Source organism: Podarcis melisellensis, assembly GCF_964234715.1.
Source record: "Podarcis melisellensis genome assembly, chromosome: 3".
NCBI lineage: Eukaryota > Metazoa > Chordata > Lepidosauria > Squamata > Lacertidae > Podarcis > Podarcis melisellensis.
The window spans coordinates 54,751,471-54,774,409 of record NC_138530.1 but is presented as its reverse complement, the minus strand read 5'-3'; the positions used below and the strand labels follow the sequence as shown (position 1 = coordinate 54,774,409).

Below are 22,939 nucleotides of genomic sequence, written 5' to 3'. Positions count from 1 at the left end.
CTCAGAATGGCCAGTTCTTTACTGCTGTTCCTCACAATTTTGCACTCATTCATGGTACAGTTTGGTTCCTGTGGTCATCACACTTGCTTCTGCATTTGGAACAAAGCGGTTGTTCTCCACATTCAGTTACGGGTGCATGTCAGCTGTACATTAAAAAATAGCAAACAACAACCTGGTGCCGTGACAAGTCAGCGTGTCATTCTCATGCTGGGACTTGCCCACAGCTATGCTGCAGTGTCTGAGTTTCATTTAAGCGCAGCGGACGGAGCAAAAGGGAGCTGTCCCTATTCCAGCCCCCTTGCACGACCCTCTATGAAGAACACAGAGCGATTTCTCACTGGTTGCCAGGAATCAGTTTTTGTTCTTAACATTTAGAATGTAAGTACCTAAGAAAAGCTTGCTGGATCAGGCCAATGGCCCACCTTGTTCAGCATCCTGTTCTCAAAGTGATCAACCAGGCATTTTTGGCAAACTTGCAGGACCTGAGCAAAAGTTCAAACACTTTGGAATGACCTGGCTGTTGGCATTGGTAAGGCACCTGTACTTTTTTCAGGACCCGCTAGAAACATTTATTTCAGGACCAGACCATTCATGGGGCAAGGGGAGACGGCTGTCTTAGGTGGTAGCATGAACAAGAACGGCAGATCTGCCTTCAAGGAATACATCACTTGCTGCTGCTGCAACTGCCTGGGTGGCAGCGATGGCTGTGGTCTGCTCCTTCGGGGCTGGATCTTCTACCTCCTACAGCAGCCTCTTGGCAAATAGGAGGTCTCCTTGTTCCCATTGTAGATCTTTATCTCTGCCCCCTTGTTCCTGATGTAGATATTCACTTACCCCTGGCAGGAAGAGGCACCATTTTGTGCTTTGCCTCAGGTGCCAAACTGTATTGGTCCCGCCCTGCATTTTTGTTCAGGCAAACCTACCTAGATATGTAGACTGTAAGTGTCAATAGTATACAACAGTACAGTGGTACCTCGGGTTAAGTACTTAATTCGTTCCGGAGGTCCATTCTTAACCTGAAACTGTTCTTAACCTGAAGCACCACTTTAGCTAATGGGGCCTCCTGCCGCTGCCACGCCGCCGGAGCACGATTTCTGTTCTCATCCTGAAGCAAAGTTCTTAACCTGAAGCACTATTTCTGGGTTAGCGGAGTCTGTAACCTAAAGCGTATGTAACCTGAAGTGAGGTACCACTGTATTCAGAAGTCTCTCCTATTCCGTTTGATGGGCGTTGCGTCTGATGGATTCAAGACTGCAGCCTTAAGCTCATTACTTTGGTAACCAGTGGTCTATGGCACTCTTTCCTGGGTCATTTGAGTATTTTAATTTGATAGAAATATTTTAAATAAACAAATTGCGAGGCGCTCATGTGATAAGGATGAGATCCTCCCATGTAGAAGTTCCCACGCTGTCCTAGCAATGCAGGAAGGAGTGATAGTGAATCTGCTCCCATAGTGCCAGAGTAACATAAATGTTGATCTCTATCCTCAGCTTATCAGTTACCTACTTTGCAGGATTCTTGAAAGGTTTCTGTTGAGACAGATGATACTGTAAAGTGCCTTGAACGCTGTTAAGTGCTATATAAATGTGAAGTGTTCTTAATAAAGTCATTGTTTAAGTAAATAGTCTCTGAGGAGCTCCTGTGGTGTTTATCGTGTAAAACCACACTGCGTCTGGTTGCTGAAGTACACACACACACAAAATTATCTATTATCAGGACTGTTACAATCTTCAGATAGAAATGACCTTGAGAGGTCACCCCCCCTTTTGTCATGACAATGTATTTATTTATTTGCAAAATATTGTATTTCTTTTCTATCTCAAGAATGCCCACCGTGCTATGAATGTACAACAGAACTTTTCACCTCCAGGTTTCATGAAGACTATTAATGCTTTAAACCCATTTGAAGAACTGTCATTGCTAAACTGGAGTTATTGTGCAAGATCTGAACATTCACATTTCCTCCCTTTGAATGCAGGACAATAAATCTCCCCTCCCTGTGTGCAGATGGTAAGGCTATGACCCAAAAGGAGAATGAGGCTTGCTCATCAAACTGCTCTGACAGTGTAAGTTCCCTTCATTTCAATGGACTGAGAGCCAGTGGAGTGCTTCAAGGATTGAGAAGTTTGCTTTTTATTTATTTTTTTGAAATCCTGGAGGGGAAGGAGCTTGAAAGAAATTGAGCAATGATGAGCTATAATTTTCAGCATTTTTATTGTTTTTTTTCCTAGTAACACACCATAAATTGAACAAATTGGGAAATGTGAAACAAAGAGCCAGCTGTTTATGCATTATATCACTTGTAGGTCCGGAGAGGTTTAGTGATTGTAACTGAGGTCCTGTTGTTCCAGGATGCTGTTTGGGAGATGAGGAGGAGGACCAGGGCCGTCCCTCTGGTTCCATTGTAACTAAACCACTGTAAGTGATCTAAAGGATCAGATTGCATTGGAAAAAGGAACTACACGCTCTCTCTTTTGTGATGCTTTCTCTTAGATGCTGTTTTTAGCAGCCATGGGCATGATTTGCCTAAACATGGGGGTCATTGAAGAACTGGAAGCTTGTGGGTTTCATTATGGGGTGGGGTCCCCATCTCTATAATAATTTGAGCACTGGAATTGACTTTAAAATGCCTGCTCTGGGAAGAACTACATATTACTTTTGGGAGCTGTGGGTGAGGGGGAAATTTGTAATGGAGGAAGAAGGCTTAATCCTTCCTGTAGCCACTGATTTTCTGCTGCAAGTGATCTACCATGGTTGTTCCCTGCCCCCCAACCATGGGCAAAAAAGCCCCCTTTCCTGCTGCAAACACCCACATGCAGTGTCATGAGGCAGACATACATGAGGATGGGAAAGGGGCACCCTGGGTTTAAAAAGTTGCATTGCAGGCCAGTGATAGCTCAGGATTGTTCTCAATTCGTGAAGTCATTAAACTGGATTAATCCCCATAATCTGAGCTAAATTTGGGGGTGGTGTGTACACAGCTATTTCTTCTCATTTGGACTAGCTTTCCTGCTTAATCCCTTCAGACCTTCTTGGGGTTAATTCCCAGCTCAGAATTGCGCTAATGAAACAGCTATTGACAATGTTAAACTAACACAGAATATTAATACCATGTGGTTGCCTGGAAGGAATCACGTTTTGAAATTTCAGCTATGGTTTTGCGGCAGAACAATGATTTGCAACACATATTGCCTAAGTTATAAACCATCTGGACACAAGTATCTGTTCTGTGAAGCTTCTTTATTATCGTCGTTGGATCAGTTAACATGCAGCTCACTGCCTCCTGTGAAAAGGGACATTTAGTAGAGCCCATTGCTAGATATTCTGATCACATGGTTGGCGGAGGCTATTTTGCATGTTACTAAATTTGGCAGATATGCGACTGATCACACTGTATGGTGAAAAAAAATATGGGGCATTTATAGGATATATTGTGGGTACCCACAGTGGATGTGGGGTTGCTAGCGTTTTCTGGAAGAACTCTAGTGCTGTTGATATTTACATAGTATTTTCACACCAGGTAAATATTCAGCTACTGAAATTCTACCTACCAGACACAGGATCCAGATTGGGGTGGGAATGGTAACCCTAGGCACCCCTGCTAATTTTATGCAATATGAACTAAACAATTCATGAATATAGCCAAGGCTCCCCCACTTTTTTTCTTTTTTGTAACAGTACTCAATCGCATGGAGTACCAGCATATCTCTCTCTCTCTCCTCTCTCTCTCTTTGCTGCCCATGGCTGACATTTGGGGCTGACACCCATAGCACTTTTATCAATATATGAGTACTAGCACCTCTTTTATCTTTACCCCAAAATGTACTGAATGTAGCTATAGTGGCATTGCTGAAGGTTTAGTTCTGGAAATAACTGCCATGTACACTTAGGGTAAGTCTTGCTCCCTAACCCTGGCAGGTCACAAGTTATGCAGGGTAGAGATAAATATAAACACGTTATATTGTTCTTGGTCACCCCATGGAGTGTTAGAAAGGTCTCAGTAGATGAATTTCCATTTTGAGGTAGTCCTTTTGCATTTGTATATTTTCCAATAAGAGGAAGGTCTTGTTAGCTCCTGTTAAGCATTCAATGTCCAGAATCAACAGAATCTGATCTGTGTGTTTCGTTCCATCCCTCCTCCCCCATTCCATATGGTAGCTGTAGTCTGCCATGTTTTTTATCCTCGCACAGGTTATAGAAATGCTTATAACTTCTTTCAGTCTGAAACAGCAACTTTTTCCCAGGGTTCACCACGGGTGCCTTCCCTTTAGCAATTCCACTGGGCTACCCATAAACTTAAAAGATCAATAAGTAGGTCGTTCTATTTGCAATGTGTGCTGTTTTCTCTGCTTCCCAGTTTGCTTGAGGATAGTGAGTGCTAGTTGTTGAATCTTATGCAGGTGGGGGTAAGCCTTCTCTGAAAGTCTTGGAAATCTTCTCTGAAATAACGGGGGTATCAGATCCAGAATCTATTCTGAAATTAATGGTTGTCCCACCAGTAGCTTATTCTTCTGTGAGGGTTGGTGTCTTTCCAGATTATAAAACTTGCCCTTTACAGCTGCCGTCACTTTTTGCACCATCTGACTGGGTAGGGCATTGGCTGGCAAACTGGCCTACTTTGGAACATTTCCCACACTATGCTCCTCTGGCTAGGCAAGATATGCACCCAGCGTGGTATAGTGGTTAAGAGCGGTAGTCTCGTAATCTGGGGAACCAGGTTCGCGTCTCCGCTCCTCCACTTGCAGCTGCTGGGTGACCTTGGGCCAGTCACACTTCTCTGAAGTCTCTCAGCCCCACTCACCTCACAGAGTGTTTGTTGTGGGGGAGGAAGGGAAAGGAGAGTGTTAGCCGCTTTGAGACTCTTTAGGGTAGTGGTAAAGCGGGATATCAAATCCAAACCCTTCTCTTCTTCTTCTTCTTTCGAAAAGGGTGCCTCTTGTTGCTGCCGGGTGTTTTTTTAATGGCTGGACTGCTTTTTCTGGACTTTCCTTTTTCTGCTTTTGGAGAGACATGAAGAGTCAATTTGCCATTTTCAAAAGGGATGCTGCAATTGCTTCTACTGTTTTGTGAACTAGAAGTCACCATTTCCAGATCATTTATCCCTCTTCTGGACTTTACTTAGATTGCCGTGCCTGCTCTAGTGCTTTGTGAAGGGTTAAGTCCTTTACATAACAAGTTCTTCTTCATCAGCACCAAACCACAGTTTGCAGTTTGTTCACTTTCCTCATGAAAAAAAAAGTCCTTTCTTTTGGGGGACGCAAGTGTGTGGCACAGGGCACAATCAATCTTAATTATGCAACCTGAACTTGCCAATGTGACTGAATGCACTGAAGAATAGCAAGAGTCTGAAAGTGACTTACAATTGGGGGAGGGGGAAGTGAGCACACAATCCCTGCCACAATGTCTCTGCATGCATGGATTCCTCATCAAACCTTTGCACATTCAGCCCAAATGTCTGAAGGGGTCTTCTACATGCTTAGAAGCCTCCACACAATTGTGAACCCTGCAGACACACCCTCTCCTTCCCCCTCCCCAGGCTTTAAGCCCTCTCATGTTCATGCAGATGCCTGAACAGGGCTCTGGTGGTGATTAACTATATAATGACTCTATCCACACATCTGGTTTGCTTGTAATGTAAAAGTTGGGAGGGGGGTTCCTTTTCTGTTGTCTTGCTAGCATAAAAAAGTAATTTTCTAAGAATGTGAAAACACCAGTTTAGTGGTAAGCTCAAACACACACACAACACAGTGAAAGAAGAGATGAAGAATTCTGTCCAGACGGACAGCCAGAAATAATTTTTTTAATATAAAAGCTCAACTGAAATTAGATCACTTAGTGGTTATGTTGAAGACCAAGATATTCCAATGGAGAGACAGGCTTACCCTCAACACAACACAGTGGCGGGAGTGGTATAGCGGAATAGCAAAACATACATTTGGGATTATGTCATAGAGGGAGGAAAGACACATTAATCTAATCCAGCAGTGGGGTTTCTGTTTTGCCCAAACTTCAGCACACAAAGCAGAACAGCCATTTGGGTATTTCCAGACAATTCTCCTTTCTCTCCCAAAGAGTATTGGGCCCCCTTCATCCCTCCAACTGGCTACCTCCTAGCAACCTAGTCATTGTTCTTATCCATTTTCCTCACAATGATTTTAATATAGCCACCGTCATTGTGAACTATACCCACTGGGACTTCTGACAAAGCTTGATTTAAGGGAGTCTCCCAGTGAAATTAAATCAGCATAGGAAATAATAATTTCTGTTCTCATAATTAGCTTCCTTTGTACAGTTGCCCTCTATAGACTGTGTTTGTATATGTGGGTGCATTATGTTCTGCCTTGTGTCACAAGTTCTTCGGTTTTTTTTATTGACCCTTCAATGTCCAATTTAGCTGGATTCCCCCTTTCTAACAGAGTAGTTGCATTTCACACGTGCCACTTTACCTTTCGGGGTACATATGACTGTAAGTCAGTAAAACATGTGTTCCATGTTCTGTGAAAATTCCACCTGTCCCGTGTACACATATTGGGGAGGAAGCTGCATTTGGCCACAGATTTTCAGTTCATATGCATTCAGACAAAGAACAGAAAAAAGAAAGGCATATGCTGTAATTATGTAGGGGCCACCCTTCCTCTTTGCACACGGATGTAAAATGTTTGGAACAGTCCTCAGGGCAGTTTTGCAGAGTTTGTGATGCAGCAAGTTGCGGTGCATTCTTTAGACAGCATTGATTATTACTTCACTTCAGAACGTGGTAAGCCAGCCCTACTGGAATTGAGGGCCCTTGTGCTTATTTTCCTGAGTGGACTCTTGGACACCTGCCCCCAAGCCCTGCCCTGAATGCACTACTGGCAGCAAGTCAAATGCACTCTACTAACCAAATGTGGCAAGGAGCCTCCCAAAGGTCTCTCTAGTCTCACAACATTCTACACAGATATGTAGGGTAAATGTGTGGGTGTGCTAAGCTAGTACAGTGGTACATTGGGTTACATACGTTTCAGGTTACATACGCTTCAGGTTACAGACTCCGCTAACCCAGAAATAGTACCTCGGGTTAAGAACTTTGCTTCAGGATGAGAATAGAAATTGTGCTCTGGCAGCGCGGCGGCGGCGGGAGGCCCCATTAGCTAAAGTGGTGCTTCAGGTTAAGAACAGTTTCAGGTTAAGAACGGACCTCCGGAACGAATTAAGTACGTAACCAGAGGTACCACTGTATCTATTTTGTCTCATTTGTATTGTTTCCTCCCAGCACCTTGTGAGACATTCACCCTATTAGCCTAAAAGCGCTGAGGAGCCAACTTGCTGTCACTGAGAGGCAGGAAAGTTTCCTAGGAAACAGGGTGGAACAAGCTGTCAATGCTTTTTTTTTTTAAGGTGCAAAGGTACAAATAATTCATTTTGCTCATGGAGCTTAAGCACTGCAGCCTAAGTCATTCAGGATGGATGTTTAACAAGGTGGACAGAATCCAACAGCACAATTCTAAACACTTACACTCAGAAGTAAGTACCATTGAGTACAAAGTTTATTGGGGTTTTTTGGTAGAACATGGTTAGAAGTGTCAAGATCCAGAGATTACAGATGCAGACCCTTCAAGTGTCCCTATTTTCCAGGGATATCCCTGATTTAGAGAAGCCGTCCCGGTTTCCCGGGCCTTAGGATGTCCCTATTTTCATTGGAGAAAAGCCATATGAAAGTAATCCTGTATAGGAAAGTTTTATTTATTTATTACTATTTTCTTATGTTTTTAAAGATGTTGGAAGCAGCCCAGAGTGGTTGGGGCAACCCAGTAAGATGTGTCAGGTGTAAATAATAAAATTATAATTATGGGATGGGATGTCCCAGTTTTCATCAGAGAAATGTTGGAGGGTATGCAGATGACCCCCTTACATCTATACCCCTATTAAAAACTACTCTGAAGTGTCTCTTTAATTATTGCAAATGAAATAATGAAAGTTAAGAAGGAAGTTATGCAGCCACATAAGTAGCCTGTTGCCTTTGAGTGTGATGGAGAAAACTGTTCCACGGCCAGCACTGAAATAAAATCCGAATGTCATTTCAGCTGGCTTCCATACATGTAATGAGGGTCAGGACAGGGCCAGTCCAACCAGGAGGTGAGGTGAGGTGACTGCCTCGGGTGGCAGGATCCACAGGGGTAGCAGATCCTGCTCTAGATATTAATGCCCCCCTCCCCTTGTTCCTGATGTAGATTTTCACTCACCCCTTCTTTCCTGGTTGCAAGGGGAGTTTGCGGCTTGGGGTGGCGCTGCGCAAGGGCATAACCAGGATTTTTGTGGGGGGGGGGCAGAACCTCAGATTTGTATTGATTTGTACTGATTTAGGGGGGCAGCCTCCCCCCTTTAGCTACACTCATGGCCCTGGGTGAGGATGCCATCTTGCCATTCACCTCCATTTGGGAGGCGGGGCTATAGCTCATCGGTAAAACATCTGCTTTGCATGTGGAAGGTTCCAGGTTCCCCCCTCAGCATCTCCATCCCCCTCCTTGAAATCCTGGAGAGCCACTGTCAGTCTGTGTGGACAGTACTGAGCTAGACCGACCCTTGAGATGGGGCTATAAGGTATGGTTACCAGATTTTTTTCAATGAATCCGGGGACATTTATTTTTGGGGGGGAAGCTGAGTAGCAACAGGGAGGCAGTAGTGGGGATGGTGAGGCAAATGACCCTGGGCTCAAGCACACATGCATATTGTATAAAGGTGCAACGCCCTTCTTTCACACCCTGTGAAGCATAATGCACAGTTTTTTTTTAAAAAAACTGGGCAATGGTGCCTGCCCGTGGCTCCCGAGCCGACCCCAATCTGTCAAAAGAAAGGGGGAAGGGGGCAGGAGATCAGGGGAGGCTTGGGAGTCATGGGCGCACGGCGCGCTGTTGCCCAGTCTTTAAAAAACTCTGCACATTTATGTTACATAGGGTGTGAAAGAAGGGCTTTGCACCTTGCCCAGCAGAGAAACCATGCACCTTGCGCCTCTCCAGGGCAATGGCCGCCCACCCACAACTCCCAAGCCTCCCCCATCAGTCAAATCAAAGGGGGCAGGAGATCTGTACCTCTGAACGTCCCCGGTTCCCCTTTGGCAGCGGCAGTGGCAGTCAGCAGCACAGAGCCAGCCAGAGCCAACTGCACTACCAGGCTGGCTCTGGGCTGCTGAGGCTGCCACTGCCACGTTTCCTGGGGACAGATGTGCAAATCTGGGGACATTCCGGGGATGGTAACCCAGTGGCGTAGCGTGGGGGGTTCAGGGGGGCCCGGCCGCACCGGGCGCAACATCTGGGGGTTAGGGTTAGGGGGCGCAAATCCACGGGTTAGGGGTGCAAATTACCAGTGGCGTAGCGTGGGTTATCAGCACCCAGGGCAAGGCAAGTAATTTGCGCCCCCTAACCCATGGATTTGCGCCCCCTAACCCATGGATTTGCGCCCCCTAACCCATGGATTTCCCTAACCCCCAGATGTTGCGCCCGGTGTGGCCGGCCCCCCCTGCACCCCCCACGCTACGCCACTGCAAATTACTTGCCTTGCCCCGGGTGCTGACAACCCACGCTACGCCACTGTGGTAACCCTACTATAAGGCAGCTTCCCAGGTCCCTCGGGCAGCCATATACCTTAGGCCAGCCTTTAATTGTCTTAAGGTCCTTTAGATAGCAATGTGTGTTCAATAGGTGTCGGCGGACCTCTGAAAACAAACTACCTCAGACACACAACATTTCAGAGCGCAGCTCTTGAGGAAGGAACGAGAAGTCATGCGGACCCTGCCTGCCTTCTAGGATGGAAAGCCAGGCCTGTCCTCTGCCTTTGGGGCCCTGCTGCTCAGCCTGCCTCCCGCCCCAAGCAAAGTCCGACTGCCCCGCCGCCACAGAGCTTCTGCCCTGATATTCGCTCTGCCGCGCAAGACGTCGAGGCGTGTTAGGTGGCAGCCGCCCGGCAGGGGCGGAGCTGGAGGAGGAGGAGTTGCTCGTGTGTTGCTGTTTGTCGGCTGTGAGGAGCAGAGTCCAGAAGGAGCCCGCGCCCAAGCAGCCGCCCTCCGCGCGCGCGCCGGCCACTTTCCGAGCGACCTCCGAGGCGCGAGCAACTCGGCTCCCTCGGCGTTTTCCTATTGGCCTTCTTGCTGCTGCTGCTGCTGGGTCTCTGAGCGGCGCGAGGCGGGGCTGCGTTTGTTTGGGATTTGTACGAGCCTGTGCGTGGAAGAAGAGCCCGCGGGGCGGAGAAAGCCGCTTCTCCTCTGGTGGCCGGCGAGGGCGAGCTCTCGAGGGGAGGAGGAAGCCCATTCCAGAGGGGCTGAGTTCTTCTGGTCAGCACACAGAACAGCAGCTCGGCGGCCGCCCTCGGAGGCGGACGGCTCAGCTAAGCCCCTGCGCGGGTCTCCTCAGAAGGAAGCGCTGCTGGCTTACCCCGAGGTAAGGAGGACGACGAAGGGGGCATCCTTCCTGAGGGCTTTTCGAGGGGCGAGCGCGCGCGTCTTCCCTTGAATTCGTAAGGCTTGTCCCACTAGCACGTACTCGGGGTAGACCCGCTGAAATTAATGGGCTGCAGCCCTTCTAAGACCATCGGCTCTAGTGGCTGAACTGATCAGGGTAGCAGCCTAAGGCGCCTTCAGAACTTCTCTTGTTTAGGTTGGAGGTGAGCTACGAAGCTCGAAGCCGCCGCCCTCTCCCCAAGTTGCTTTAACACTGCAAAGCTCGGCTTTGGGGGTTTGTTTGTTTTTTAAATGGTTTCCTTCTGGAAGGGGTGTGAAAACTCGACTCTCCCGCCTCTTGTTTGCTCCTGCGTAGACCCGCTGAAGAAGACAACAGGTTTCCTTTCCTGGGATTGATTCCCAGCCTTGATGTATTTGCTTGATGCTTGGTAATCACTTCAGCTGCGAGAGTTTTGCTTGACTAGGCGGCGCCCGTTCTAATCAAATGAATTCTTCCTTCTGGAACTTCTAGGGGAAGCCTATTCGTCTTTAATCAGAAGCAACTCAAGCCCCACAATGTTCGGTGGGATTTGTTATCCAGCGCATGTGTTTAGGATTGCAGCCTTAAGGCTGCGTGGTCGGCTATTTAAGGCATGAGCACGAATCTTTTTTGGAGTGGGTTTCTGGTCTGCTCACAAGCTAGCCTGTGGTCGAGTTGGTAGAATCTGTGCTGTGGAAAGTTGTGGGAACACTGCCATATTTTTAATGCATTTCTAAATTGTGTGCTAACCTACTAGATCAGGAGGACAGCGACCTCCTATGTGACTCTGCCCTTGGCATGCCCTTGACATCATAACACCTGTTTTAGTCACCCACCTTTTTAAAGCGTTCTACTCAGAATCGGTGTGATCATTGATTTCCAGCATGGAACTAGAGAGCAGTTATTAGCCCACAGCAATTCAGAGTACAAAGATAGGAACTTGTGTGTGCGTCAGTAGAGAGCATTAGCCTGGCTACACACCCCATAACAGCCAAGCTATCTTGTGCATTTATTTATTTCAGAAGTTTCTGTACTGCCAGTATTAAGGGAGAACAACATGGTAAAATACAATAGCATCCCAACAATAAAACAATTACAAAAGGCACCACCGTAGCTGGATTAGTTAAATTTTCTGTAGTTTTGTGTTTTTGAAGTTATTTTGAACTACATTTGAATTCTTAAGTTCTTGTTTCAAAATGTTTCTGTGTGCGTATGCTTTCCTTGGTGCCCATCACAGAAAGGCACGCCTACCAGAGTGTCTGGATAATTTCACTGCAGTTCTTTAATCAGAAAGCATCCAAGAGGATACTAAAAATAAGCATGGTAGTTGTTATGAAAATGTTTCTGAACTTTTGCTGCTGGAGGTCCTGGCTGGATGTGCTGTACAAATACAGTAACTCATAATAAATATTGCTTTCTTCTTGAAGTGTTTAATAGCTTTCCTGCGTAGTACTGAACATGCAAAAAAGAAAAGAAAAGGGGAAAGCTGCTAAGCAAGATTGTCTCCAAGTCTTTGGTTTGTTTGTGGAGCTGTTATTTAACAAAGGCTGGAGGCAGATAATAGGTGCTTTTTTCCCCTAGGGGGTGGGGAGATTGTCGCCCATGGTATATACTCACATCACATTTTTGCCTTTGGTAAACTAGTTCAGTAGGGTTCTCATATCTATCTACCTACCTACCTACCTATCTATCTATCTATCTCACAGCAGCACCAGTGGGACATAGAAAATATGTACACCATCCAGACCACTGTCTCTCTCAAACTGATTTCAACTCTTCTAAAAATTGTCTCTGACCTCTCCCTGATTTACAGATGCAGCATGTATTACAGCCCAGAGCTCTGGGGTTAGAGGAGTAGATTAATTGTATACAAAGACAGACCATAGCTTAAAACTAGGAATACAGGAGGCTGAAAGAAGTTTGCTTTGTTACAGGAATGTAGCTTTGGGAAGTCCATATGTTTGGGATACTTTGTAAAAAAAAAGTATCCCTATCTTTCTTGAAAGAGAGTGGAACTAGAAACAAAGGTGTTTGCTAGCTACGTGCTTTTGGTAACAAAGAATGATGATGAGAGGGAATCCATGAAACCATGGAGTCATAGTTTAGGACATGGGTTATTAAAGATGCCCCTTCACACTCCTCAATCTTTGGAAATTGGCCTTTATCTGAAGACTTGGATCCTTGCACTAAATTCTGTGCAGCTGGAGCTCTTGCTGAGCTGAAGGTTCTACAAACCCCAAGCACTTGCTGCTGGTGACACTTGTAATTATTAAGTCATCTGAGTGTTGTGATAAGGCTATTATTCACAAATAAGATGTGGCTGCCATGTCCAATTTCTCCCACTCATGTATAGTGTCTCCCTTCCCCCAGCTGCTGTGGTGGGTGACCTACTTATTAAAACAAGAGGCACCTGCTTTTAATTCCTTTCTTGAATTTAGGATTCTTGTCTTCTGTACATCAATACTTTTTAAAATAAAAAATCGTATATTATATTAGAACAGTCTTTTACTTATTTAAATCATTTCTATACCGCTTTACATTTCTGAAAGGAAAATCTCTAAGCTGTTTGCAAACAGAAGGTTACAAAATATCAATTTTTTGTTAAACAATAAAATCACACATAGTAGTGTGCCAAAATTTGTAGAGATTACTATCTTTTTAAAAACGCTACAGCAATGGGTAAATGTTTTACATGTCAAACAAACTTGTAAGGAGTATTTTGGATTTAGCAATGGGAAATAATTTTAATCAAACTTGTGACCTTGGGTTATGTGTATATGACTTCCATTGGTTTTGAGATGGTATGAAAGTATAAGGAGTCTCTGCAGCGACTTTGTGAATGCTGTTTTTCTTGCTCCACCCAGAGCTCTGCTTGAAACTAAATAAACCTGTTCATCAATGCTTATCGTAATGCTTTTTGGTTTTCTGCATAAAGATGCATGCAATATACAGTAAGCTACTGGGAATCATGATAATGGCATGGTTATCAAACAAGCACATCCTATAGGTGTTAAGTGTGTTTGATGCAAATCATCTCTTGCACTGAGATTATTTCATAGTCCACTTACTTTGGTTCTTGAAAACATTCATACTGTGTAACCATGGAAATGCATATTCTCTTTCGAAAGCTATTTGCAAGTGCCACACCAGCAAGAATAATTAGCTACTAACCATTTACCAGTTGTAAATAGGTTTATTCTCTAGTGCATCGATTTAAAGTGTCTTTGTTCCATCTCTTTTTAATGAATATTAGTTATAAAAAAGAACATATTCACACTCGCTAGTTATAAAGTAACAGATTTAAGCATCTCTCATGGGAAAAGTTAGCTATAAACATTGCAATACTACTTAAGCATTGAATAGTCCTGTCTTATGTGTTCTCATTTTACTCCCTGAGAAACTTGGATCATTTTTTAAAAAAATTACACCAAACCTGAATAATCTAGATTCTAGAGGCTCTGGACTCCTGGATATGCTTTTTTTCCATATTACCGTTTTATATTATTATTTACATAGTACTATCTATGTATGTAGCACTTTGTAGGATAGGAAGTGTTGGAAAGATGGACCCCTGCCTAAGGGAGCTTACAGTTTTTGTTATGAAGAAAGAGGTGACTACAAGGGAAAGTAATGGGGGACAAATTTGTATGATTACATTTAAACATACTTGAAAGCATTATTATAGTAACAGAGGAGGGTAGAGGCAAAGGTTCTGTGGAAACACTGTTTTTTTAGGTTGGCTTTGAAGAAAGAGAGGGCAACCTCTGAGTGTCTTCCATGCACAAGATAATGGAGAAGTCATTTAAGGGAGAAAGAAACCATTCAGGAGGCTGAAAGTGGTAGAGTTCAAGGCACTGAGGAGGACAAGAATGTATGGACACAGAGGTGGGCAAGACTACTGAGGACTTTGAAAGTAAGCTTTAAGGAGCTTCTAAAGATTACAGGACAGATTGGAAGCCAGTGTTAGGAATGGAGGGGAAGTGCCATGTGGTGTGTATGATGACAGTAGCAGCGTGAAAATTTAAGTTGTGCATTGTTACAGTTAACTACAGTATCTCTTGGAAGGCAGTATGTGAAGTAGAGTGGAAATTTCCTAAGTGACTGCCCAATCCCTGCCTTATGGGGCTTCCAGTGCACAGAAGTGGTGGCATCCATGTGAACAGTTATGTTTGAGTAGGTCCATACTCTCCTCCCTCCACCCCCTACCTTGTTAGCCTACCTCTTTATGACCCCTTTACACCAGCTGATTCACAGAACATAGACCCATATGAATAGCAGTCACACTTCTGGACTAGCAGTGGGTTATCTGAGTAATGACCCATAAAATCATGTGCGAACTCACTTTCTCTGTAATATTTTCACCACTCAGACTTGTGGATTGTGCTCTTATGCTAAATAATAAAGGCGGCACATTAAGAAGTTAGACCTGTTTCGTCTATTGTGATAACTATTCTTTGTAGCTATCAGAGCAATAACAACTTAGCTTGCCCAAAAGGAAATTCCTACTTTACAGAAAGAGGGAGAGTGGCCAAGAGAGGAAACGCATCATTCTAATTAATTGAGTCACTATGCATCATTAGGATACTACAGGCACATGTGTTTTTCTCTTACAATTCTGGAATTACAGAGTTTGCTCAAAAACAGAAAGGTAGTGATTAGCACTGGAGTGTGGACTTGAACCCATATTACTCCATGTAGTATTTAAAATACAGTGGAAGCTCAGGTTGCAGATGTAATCTGTGACACATGCAAGAGCAGCGAAACCCGGAAGTAACCCTTTCCGGTACTGCCGGGTTTCCCATGGTCCATAACCTGAAAATGCGTAACCTGGAACGTCTGTAACCCAAGGTACCACTGTATATGAAGGGAAAATATTTATTTGTTTCCACATGTTGTGAATTGCCATAACACCTGTAAACATGTGTCACGGCCACCCAGGACGGGTCCCAGCTCACAAGAGACCTCACTCCGTTGCAGTTTATTTACAGGAAAAGTTTATTGAAGATTTCTGCTTCTCGTACAGTTCAGCATCGTGGCCGTACGTCTGTCACGTTAGACCGCTGAAGTCCCCTCTGACTCCTCCCCTCTTCCACACCAACTTAATAGCCTGGCTCTAGACCACCTCTTCCTCTCCTTTCTTTTCCGCAGGGTCTTCCTGCCCCCCTGGGTTCCCTCTCTCCGTGACTCGCCTGAGGCTGAATCCTCTGCCGCCTCTTCCCCCCTCCTTCTGGCTTTAGGGCCGGGCTCCTCCCCTGAGCTCTCTCCACTTCCGCGCGCCTCTACGTTTGAACTTGGCGCGCGTACGTTGCTGCTGACCTTTCTTTCGACCGCTACACCACCCCTTGTTCTGCTCTCCACCCTTTCCGGCTGAACACCTTGCTCCAACCCCCTTTCTCTGTTCTCTCCTAATCCTGCTCCCTCCGAGAGGCTGACGACTCCACCCCCTTTACTCCGTTCCGGCTGAGACGCCTCTTGCTGCGTCTGTCTTCCACTGGGCTCCTCTCCGCTTCTCCCTTCTCCTCCCTTTTGCTTGATTAAGGTAACCCCCTTTTGAGAATCCTCTGACTCGCTGCTCAGACTCGTGGATTCCCTCAGAATTCCGTCATCTTCTTCCTCATCCTTCTGCCCCTCCTCCCACTCGCTCTCCGTCTCCTCTGTCATCTCCTCCTCTCTCCCAGAAACCCTGACATCCATCCCCCCCTCGAAGCCCCCCCTTCCCCCCTCCCGCTCGCCGGGTGCAGGTTGAGGAAAACGTGGTTCTTCCGGGGTCGGTTCAGGATACAAGTTGTCCACTTCAACGTTCTCCTCTGTCATCTCCGTATATGTGTGTTCGAACTCGGGTTCCCCACCCACAGACCTCACAGTCTCTTCCTCCATCACTGCTTCTCCTGGCGCTGCCTGCCAAGGACCTACCATCCATCTCTGACTCCATGCCTCCCTTGGCTGATCCACCCACCAACAAGGGCCTGTCTCCTCCCCCCCCAGTCTCGGATCCCTGGTCGGGCTTGTTTCGGGCGTATGGCCCTCGGGTGAGGAGAAACCCTCGAACGTGCTGTCTGACAAAGTGGGCGTGAAAAGCCAATCATCAAAATACTCCTCGGGCATGGGCTTGTGCGGAAAAAGTGCATGGAACTCCTCCTTCAACAGGGGTTCGTCCAACGCGTAACCCGGCACCCAGCTATTGGCAGAGGCCGGAGTGCCTTCCCTGGCTAGAAAATATTCAACTCCCTCCTCCCCCCATCTCGAGTCCAGTATCTCTGTGACCTCGTTAAGAGGTTCTGGTCTTGGCGATTCCCCCCCCTCAGGCGCCCTCCTACGTGGCTCTGGGAGTGCTCCTGACTCTTGAAACCTGTGTGGGGTTTTGTAGGGAGTGAGCACCGACCTATGAAAGACCGGGTGCACCCTGGAACCCTCCGGAAGGGCTAGACGAAAAGCCACCGGATTGATCTTAGCCTCAACTTGATATGGCCCTAGCTGCCTGTGTCCTAACTTCTTCTTGGCCAATGACCTGGCCGGCATCGCGTGGGCTGCTAACCACACCCAGTCCCCAATCTGGATGTCCTCTCCCGCCCTCCTGTGCTTATCGGCCTGCACCTTATACGCCTGTTTTGCCAGCTCCAAATGTCTCCGCAGCTCCTCGTGCACCTCTTGCAACTCCGCTGCAAACTGGTCGGCATCTTGAGGCCCCCCCCCTCCTGGTGCCGCAAATCTCGGGAAGGTTCTGGGATGACGGCCATTGTTCGCGAAGAAAGGCGTCACCCCGGTGGATGCGTGTTTCGTGTTGTTGTAGGCGAATTCAGCCATCGGCAGATAGTCCACCCACGCCGCAGGTCGCTGGTTGGCGTAGCACCGCAGGTACTGCTGCATGATCGCGTTGACCCTCTCCGCTTGACCGTTGGTTTGTGGATGTCTCGCCGATGTCAGGTTGATTTTGACGTGCAAGATGCCCAGAAGCTTTCGCCAGAAAGTGGAAACAAACTGGCGCCCCCTGTCGGACAAGACGGACTGCGGAAGTCCATGCACTCTGAAGACGTGATCGATGAAGAGCTTTGCGGTCTGTTCTGCCGTCGCCACCTTGGCACAAGGGATGAAATGCGCCATCTTGGTGAACAAGTCCACCACCACTAACACCGCCGTCTTACCTCTGGAGCTGGGCAGGTCCGTAACAAAGTCCAACGCTACCCTCTCCCACGGTTGCTGCGGTGTCTCCAGCGGTTCTAGCAATCCCGCCTGCTTCTGGTGCACTGGTTTGGACCTCTGGCAGACATCACACCTGGCGACGTAGTCCGCCACCTCTCCTCTCATCTGGGGCCACCAAAAGTCTCTAGCCACCAACTCCATCGTCTTCTCTTTGCCGAAATGGCCTGCACTAGGGGCGTCATGCAATTGTTGCAGAACCTTGGCTCGAAGATCGTCGGTGGGCACGTAAAGGGCACCCTTACGAGTCAAAAGTCCATCTTGCAATTGGAACTCATCGTTGTCTCGCGACCCTCCGCGTAGCTCCTCCATCTTGGACTGTGCAAACTGATCCCTTTGCAACGCGCGTCGCACCGCGTCCAGGTCGACTGCGATGGTAGCGCACGTCCACGCCTGCGGTGCGAAAATGTGCTTTGCTGCGATTGGAGCTGCTTCCTCCAAGTATTGCGGCTTTCGGGACAGTGCGTCTGCAATAACATTGGAGTCTCCTGGGATGTATTCTATTTTGAAGTCGAAATCCGCAAAGAACTCCGCCCAGCGCATGTGTCGCTGGGTCTGTAACTTAGCCGTCCGCCAATACTCTAAGTTCTTGTGATCCGTGCGGACTTGCACCGTGTGCTTGGCTCCTATTAAGAAGTGTCGCCACGCTTTGAAAGCTGCATGAATGGCCAACAACTCCCTGTCCCATATGGTATAATTGCGCTCCGTCTTGCTGAGCTTCCGGGAGTAGAACGCACCCGGTCTCCAGTTGCCTTGTGAATCCTCTTGCAAAAGAACGGCCCCAACCGCTCTGTCTGACGCATCGGTCTCTACCCGCATGGGTCTGCCGGGATTCACGTGGAGCAGCTGCTCTTCGGAGGCGAAAAGACCTTTAAGCGTCCGGAAGGACCGCTCCGCTTGTTCGGTCCAGACGAACTTCTTCTTCTTGGAACTGAGGGTGTCAGTGATAGCCGCCGTCGCGTTCGCAAAACCTTTAATAAACTTGCGGTAAAAATTGGCAAAGCCGATGAACCTCTGGACCTCTTTCCGATTTCGAGGGCTTTTCCAGTCCAACAGCGCTTGAACCTTAGCCCTGTCCATGGCCAGTCCCTCGTCGGACAACTTGTAGCCAAGGAAATCAACCTCTCTGACATCAAACTGGCATTTTTCCAACTTGGCGTACAGCCTGTGGTCCTTCAGCCTCTGCAGGACCTCCCTCACGTCCTTATCGTGATCCTCCGGCGATTCCGAGAAAATCAGGATATCGTCGAGAAAGCAGACACACTTCTTGTAGAGGAGACCTGCTAGCACGTGGTGCATAAATGCTTGAAAAACGTGGCTGCCATTTTGGAGACCGAAAGGCATGACTCTGTATTCGTATGTGCCCAGAGGGGTGAACATGGCGGTCTTCCACTCATCTCCTTTCCGGATGCGGATGAGATTGTAAGCTCCACGTAGGTCCAGCTTGGTGAAAATCTTGCCCCTCCTGACGGTCGCTAAAAGGTCGTCAATCTTGGGCATGGGGAAAGCTTTGGGCTTAGTCAAGCTGTTTATGAACCTGTAATCCACTATAAGCCTTTTTTGGGGCGTGTTTTTCTTCTTCACAAAGAACACAGGGCTGCCACCCGCTGCTTTAGATTCCTGGATGAAACCTCGCTTGAGGTTATGGTCTATGAACTCCCGAAGCTCTTGCATCTCGTCTTCCGACATGGAGTACAGCTTGGCAGCAGGCAGTTGCGCCCCTGGCACTAAATCAATCGCGCAGTCGTAAGGTCTGTGAGGCGGCAACTTGTCAGCTTCCTTCTCACAGAAAACCTCCAAGAAGTCCTGGTACTTGTGAGGCACTGTTTGCACCATACCCAGATGCAACTGCTGCTCGGCTTCTCCTCCCTGATCGGTCTGAAAGCAATGCTGAGCACAATACGATGAACAAAAGGTGATCTGCCGCTGGTACCACGCAACCGCGGGACTGTGCCTCTCCAGCCAACTCATGCCTAACACGATGGGTGTGTCCGATAAGTGGGTGACATTGAAACTAATAAGTTCTCGATGGTTGCCAATCTGCATCATCATGGGAGGGGTTTGCTGCACCACTTGCCCCCCCAGCAACTTCCTGCCGTCTACCGTGACCACGTTTAGAGGCGTCGTTGCAGGCAGAAGCGCCATGTTGTGCTGCTTAACGAACTGCAGTCCCACGAAGTCGGCGTTGCTTCCCGAATCGATCGTTATTGGAACCTCGAGGAGTCTCCCATCAGGCAACTGGAGTGTTGCTGTGAGCAGAACTGCCGGTCTGGGAGGCAAAGGGTCCACGCTCTGCAGTGATGCTGGGGGCTTGTCTACAGATCCGCCTGGCTGAGCCCCAGTAGCTCTGCTTCCAGCCAGGCACTGTCGTTTCCCTGAAGCTGCTCCCCTGGTTGCACCTCTGCTGTTACAGTTGCCAGTGCTGCAGTGTGCTTCTGGAGCCTCTGGGGGCACTCTTTCGCCATATGGTGCGCACTGTCACAGATGTAACACTTCCTGGTTCCTCTAGGAGGCTTCGCTTTGGCTGCACCAGGGACAGGGCTCTGGGATGGCTTCTGAGCCCTAGCACCACCAATCTCCATCGGCTCCTCGCTGTCCTTCCCCATTGGCGAGGGGTGCGCACGGCTGAAATCCCTGTGCACAAAAGGGAGAGTCCTCGCTTGCGCACGCGCTTGGGGCCCGTCCTCCTCGTGCCACGGACGTCCCTCATGTCGAATTCCAATAGCTAAAGCCCGTTGCACCACGTCTTCTAGGGTCTGGGGTCTGTCCCCCCTAGCGATCTCATCCTTGATGGGGGGGCTCAATCCCTCCCAAAAAAGATCTCTGACCGGCTTACTGTCCTTTGGCCAACCTAAGGCGGTGAGCAATGCAAAAAATTTAGAGTGGTATTGGCGCACAGTCGCTTTCCCCTGCCTCAGCCCGTGCATTTGACGGCGCGCAATGTCCACATCCACAGAGGATTGAAAACAAGAATCCATCGCTTTGATGAACGCAGTTGAATTGCGACGGGCCGGTCCATCTTCGCGCCACAGATTGCGTAGCCAAGCCCTGGCCTCCCCATGCAGGTGCGAAACAATGAACCCCACTTTCTCCTCCTCATCTTTAAAATCGTGACGGAGTAAATGCAGTGCATATACGACGTCCGCTCTGAAATTGGGATAGTCTTGCAAGTTGCCATTAAAATGCGGAACCAGGGCACCCCCCCTCCGTCCAAGCGCAATGCCCTCCGCTCTGGAACCTGGGGCCCCCGCCCTGTCCGCGTGTTCCCACCTTGCCTGCAAATCCTGGCACGTCTTCTCCAAGTCGTCATTCTTCTTCTGCGAAGCAATGACTGCCGATGTGAGAGCGGTAACCTGATCCCGCAGTGCAACCAGCTGCTCCTCAGCGCTCATGGCTGCTCCCGTTCGTGAGCTTCGCAAAAAAAATTTTTTGCTTTCTGAGAGGGGACTTACTGTCACGGCCACCCAGGACGGGTCCCAGCTCACAAGAGACCTCACTCCGTTGCAGTTTATTTACAGGAAAAGTTTATTGAAGATTTCTGCTTCTCGTACAGTTCAGCATCGTGGCCGTACGTCTGTCACGTTAGACCGCTGAAGTCCCCTCTGACTCCTCCCCTCTTCCACACCAACTTAATAGCCTGGCTCTAGACCACCTCTTCCTCTCCTTTCTTTTCCGCAGGGTCTTCCTGCCCCCCTGGGTTCCCTCTCTCCGTGACTCGCCTGAGGCTGAATCCTCTGCCGCCTCTTCCCCCCTCCTTCTGGCTTTAGGGCCGGGCTCCTCCCCTGAGCTCTCTCCACTTCCGCGCGCCTCTACGTTTGAACTTGGCGCGCGTACGTTGCTGCTGACCTTTCTTTCGACCGCTACACCACCCCTTGTTCTGCTCTCCACCCTTTCCGGCTGAACACCTTGCTCCAACCCCCTTTCTCTGTTCTCTCCTAATCCTGCTCCCTCCGAGAGGCTGACGACTCCACCCCCTTTACTCCGTTCCGGCTGAGACGCCTCTTGCTGCGTCTGTCTTCCACTGGGCTCCTCTCCGCTTCTCCCTTCTCCTCCCTTTTGCTTGATTAAGGTAACCCCCTTTTGAGAATCCTCTGACTCGCTGCTCAGACTCGTGGATTCCCTCAGAATTCCGTCATCTTCTTCCTCATCCTTCTGCCCCTCCTCCCACTCGCTCTCCGTCTCCTCTGTCATCTCCTCCTCTCTCCCAGAAACCCTGACAACATGATAGAAGCTTTGACCTTGTCTCACTTGCAGCAGAGGATACCTATTTGCTTGAACCATGCAAAAAATCTTTATGTAACCTATTCTCTACTTTCCATATGAAATTGAATACTCTCATTTTTTGCGAAGGTTGACTTTTTTATTTTTTCTGTATCTGCCCTACATCACTGAGATTTGGTATTTCATTAATTCTATTTGATAAGTTGCAATGCAGCTTCAAATTTCAGCTTAGCCACAGCAATATGGCTGAGTAGGTACACTATACAAAATGGCTCTGCATCTCACACTCCAAACATGTTTGCTCTGGGTGGTTTCCTTCAGCAAACTCCTTAAGTGGAATTGTCAGATGAACATCCTGAAATATCTATATTGGCATTCCTGGGAGCCCTGATTACTTGGGAGATGTCTGATGGCTGTGCATACAGATCTGTCATTTATACTTTGTATTTGCCAAAGGAAAGACTAGCACAGCATTAGTGTATCTGTGGCAAACATGAATGCTGCATAAAGTGTGGAACCACTCCTTAGTCTTGTGCTTGATCTGCTGCTAGAGAATGAAGCATAATCTCCACTGTGATTATTATTATATTATCTTATATTATATAAGATATATATTGGCTGAAATAATGCTTTTTGAGTACTGGAGACAAAATAGGAAATTTATTCTAGAGTTTCTGCTTTTGATCAGCCTCTGGGCTCTCAAGAACTATTTCCAAAGGATGCACACACATGGATGGGCATATTGCTGTGTCGCCAGATTTCTGCACACTTGTATTTACATGCAAGCACTGGTGGTTTGCTGTTTGCCAGGAGCAGGCACTGTGTGAGCCATGATAGTAGCTTCTAGAGCTGCAAAGAAGAAAACAGGATAAATCATTTAGAGGTTTTAACAATTAAGCAGTAGAAAGACCTTTCAAACAAACAAACAAACACAGACTTAGTGAATTCTTAAGACCAGAGTAATTATTCATATAAAGTCTGAAATCAGTTATTCATTTTATGTCTGATTCAGACCTAAAAAAAATGATGCCATGATTGTGGAAATAGCACCACACTGATACCTCTGTAGT

The 22,939-nt window shown here is 47.5% G+C and overlaps 1 protein-coding gene across 2 annotated transcripts in view; it reads left to right on the top strand.

Annotated features, from left to right (window-relative positions):
* Positions 1-10,192: 10,192 nt before the first annotated feature.
* The window catches only part of TIAM2 (TIAM Rac1 associated GEF 2), a gene marked incomplete at its 3' end in the record, with an annotated part of 132,492 nt that continues 119,745 nt past the window's right edge, over positions 10,193-22,939 (top strand). For both annotated transcript variants that reach the window (XM_081905118.1, XM_081905116.1), the window contains exon 1: positions 10,193-10,412. The remainder of the gene's footprint in view (positions 10,413-22,939) is intronic.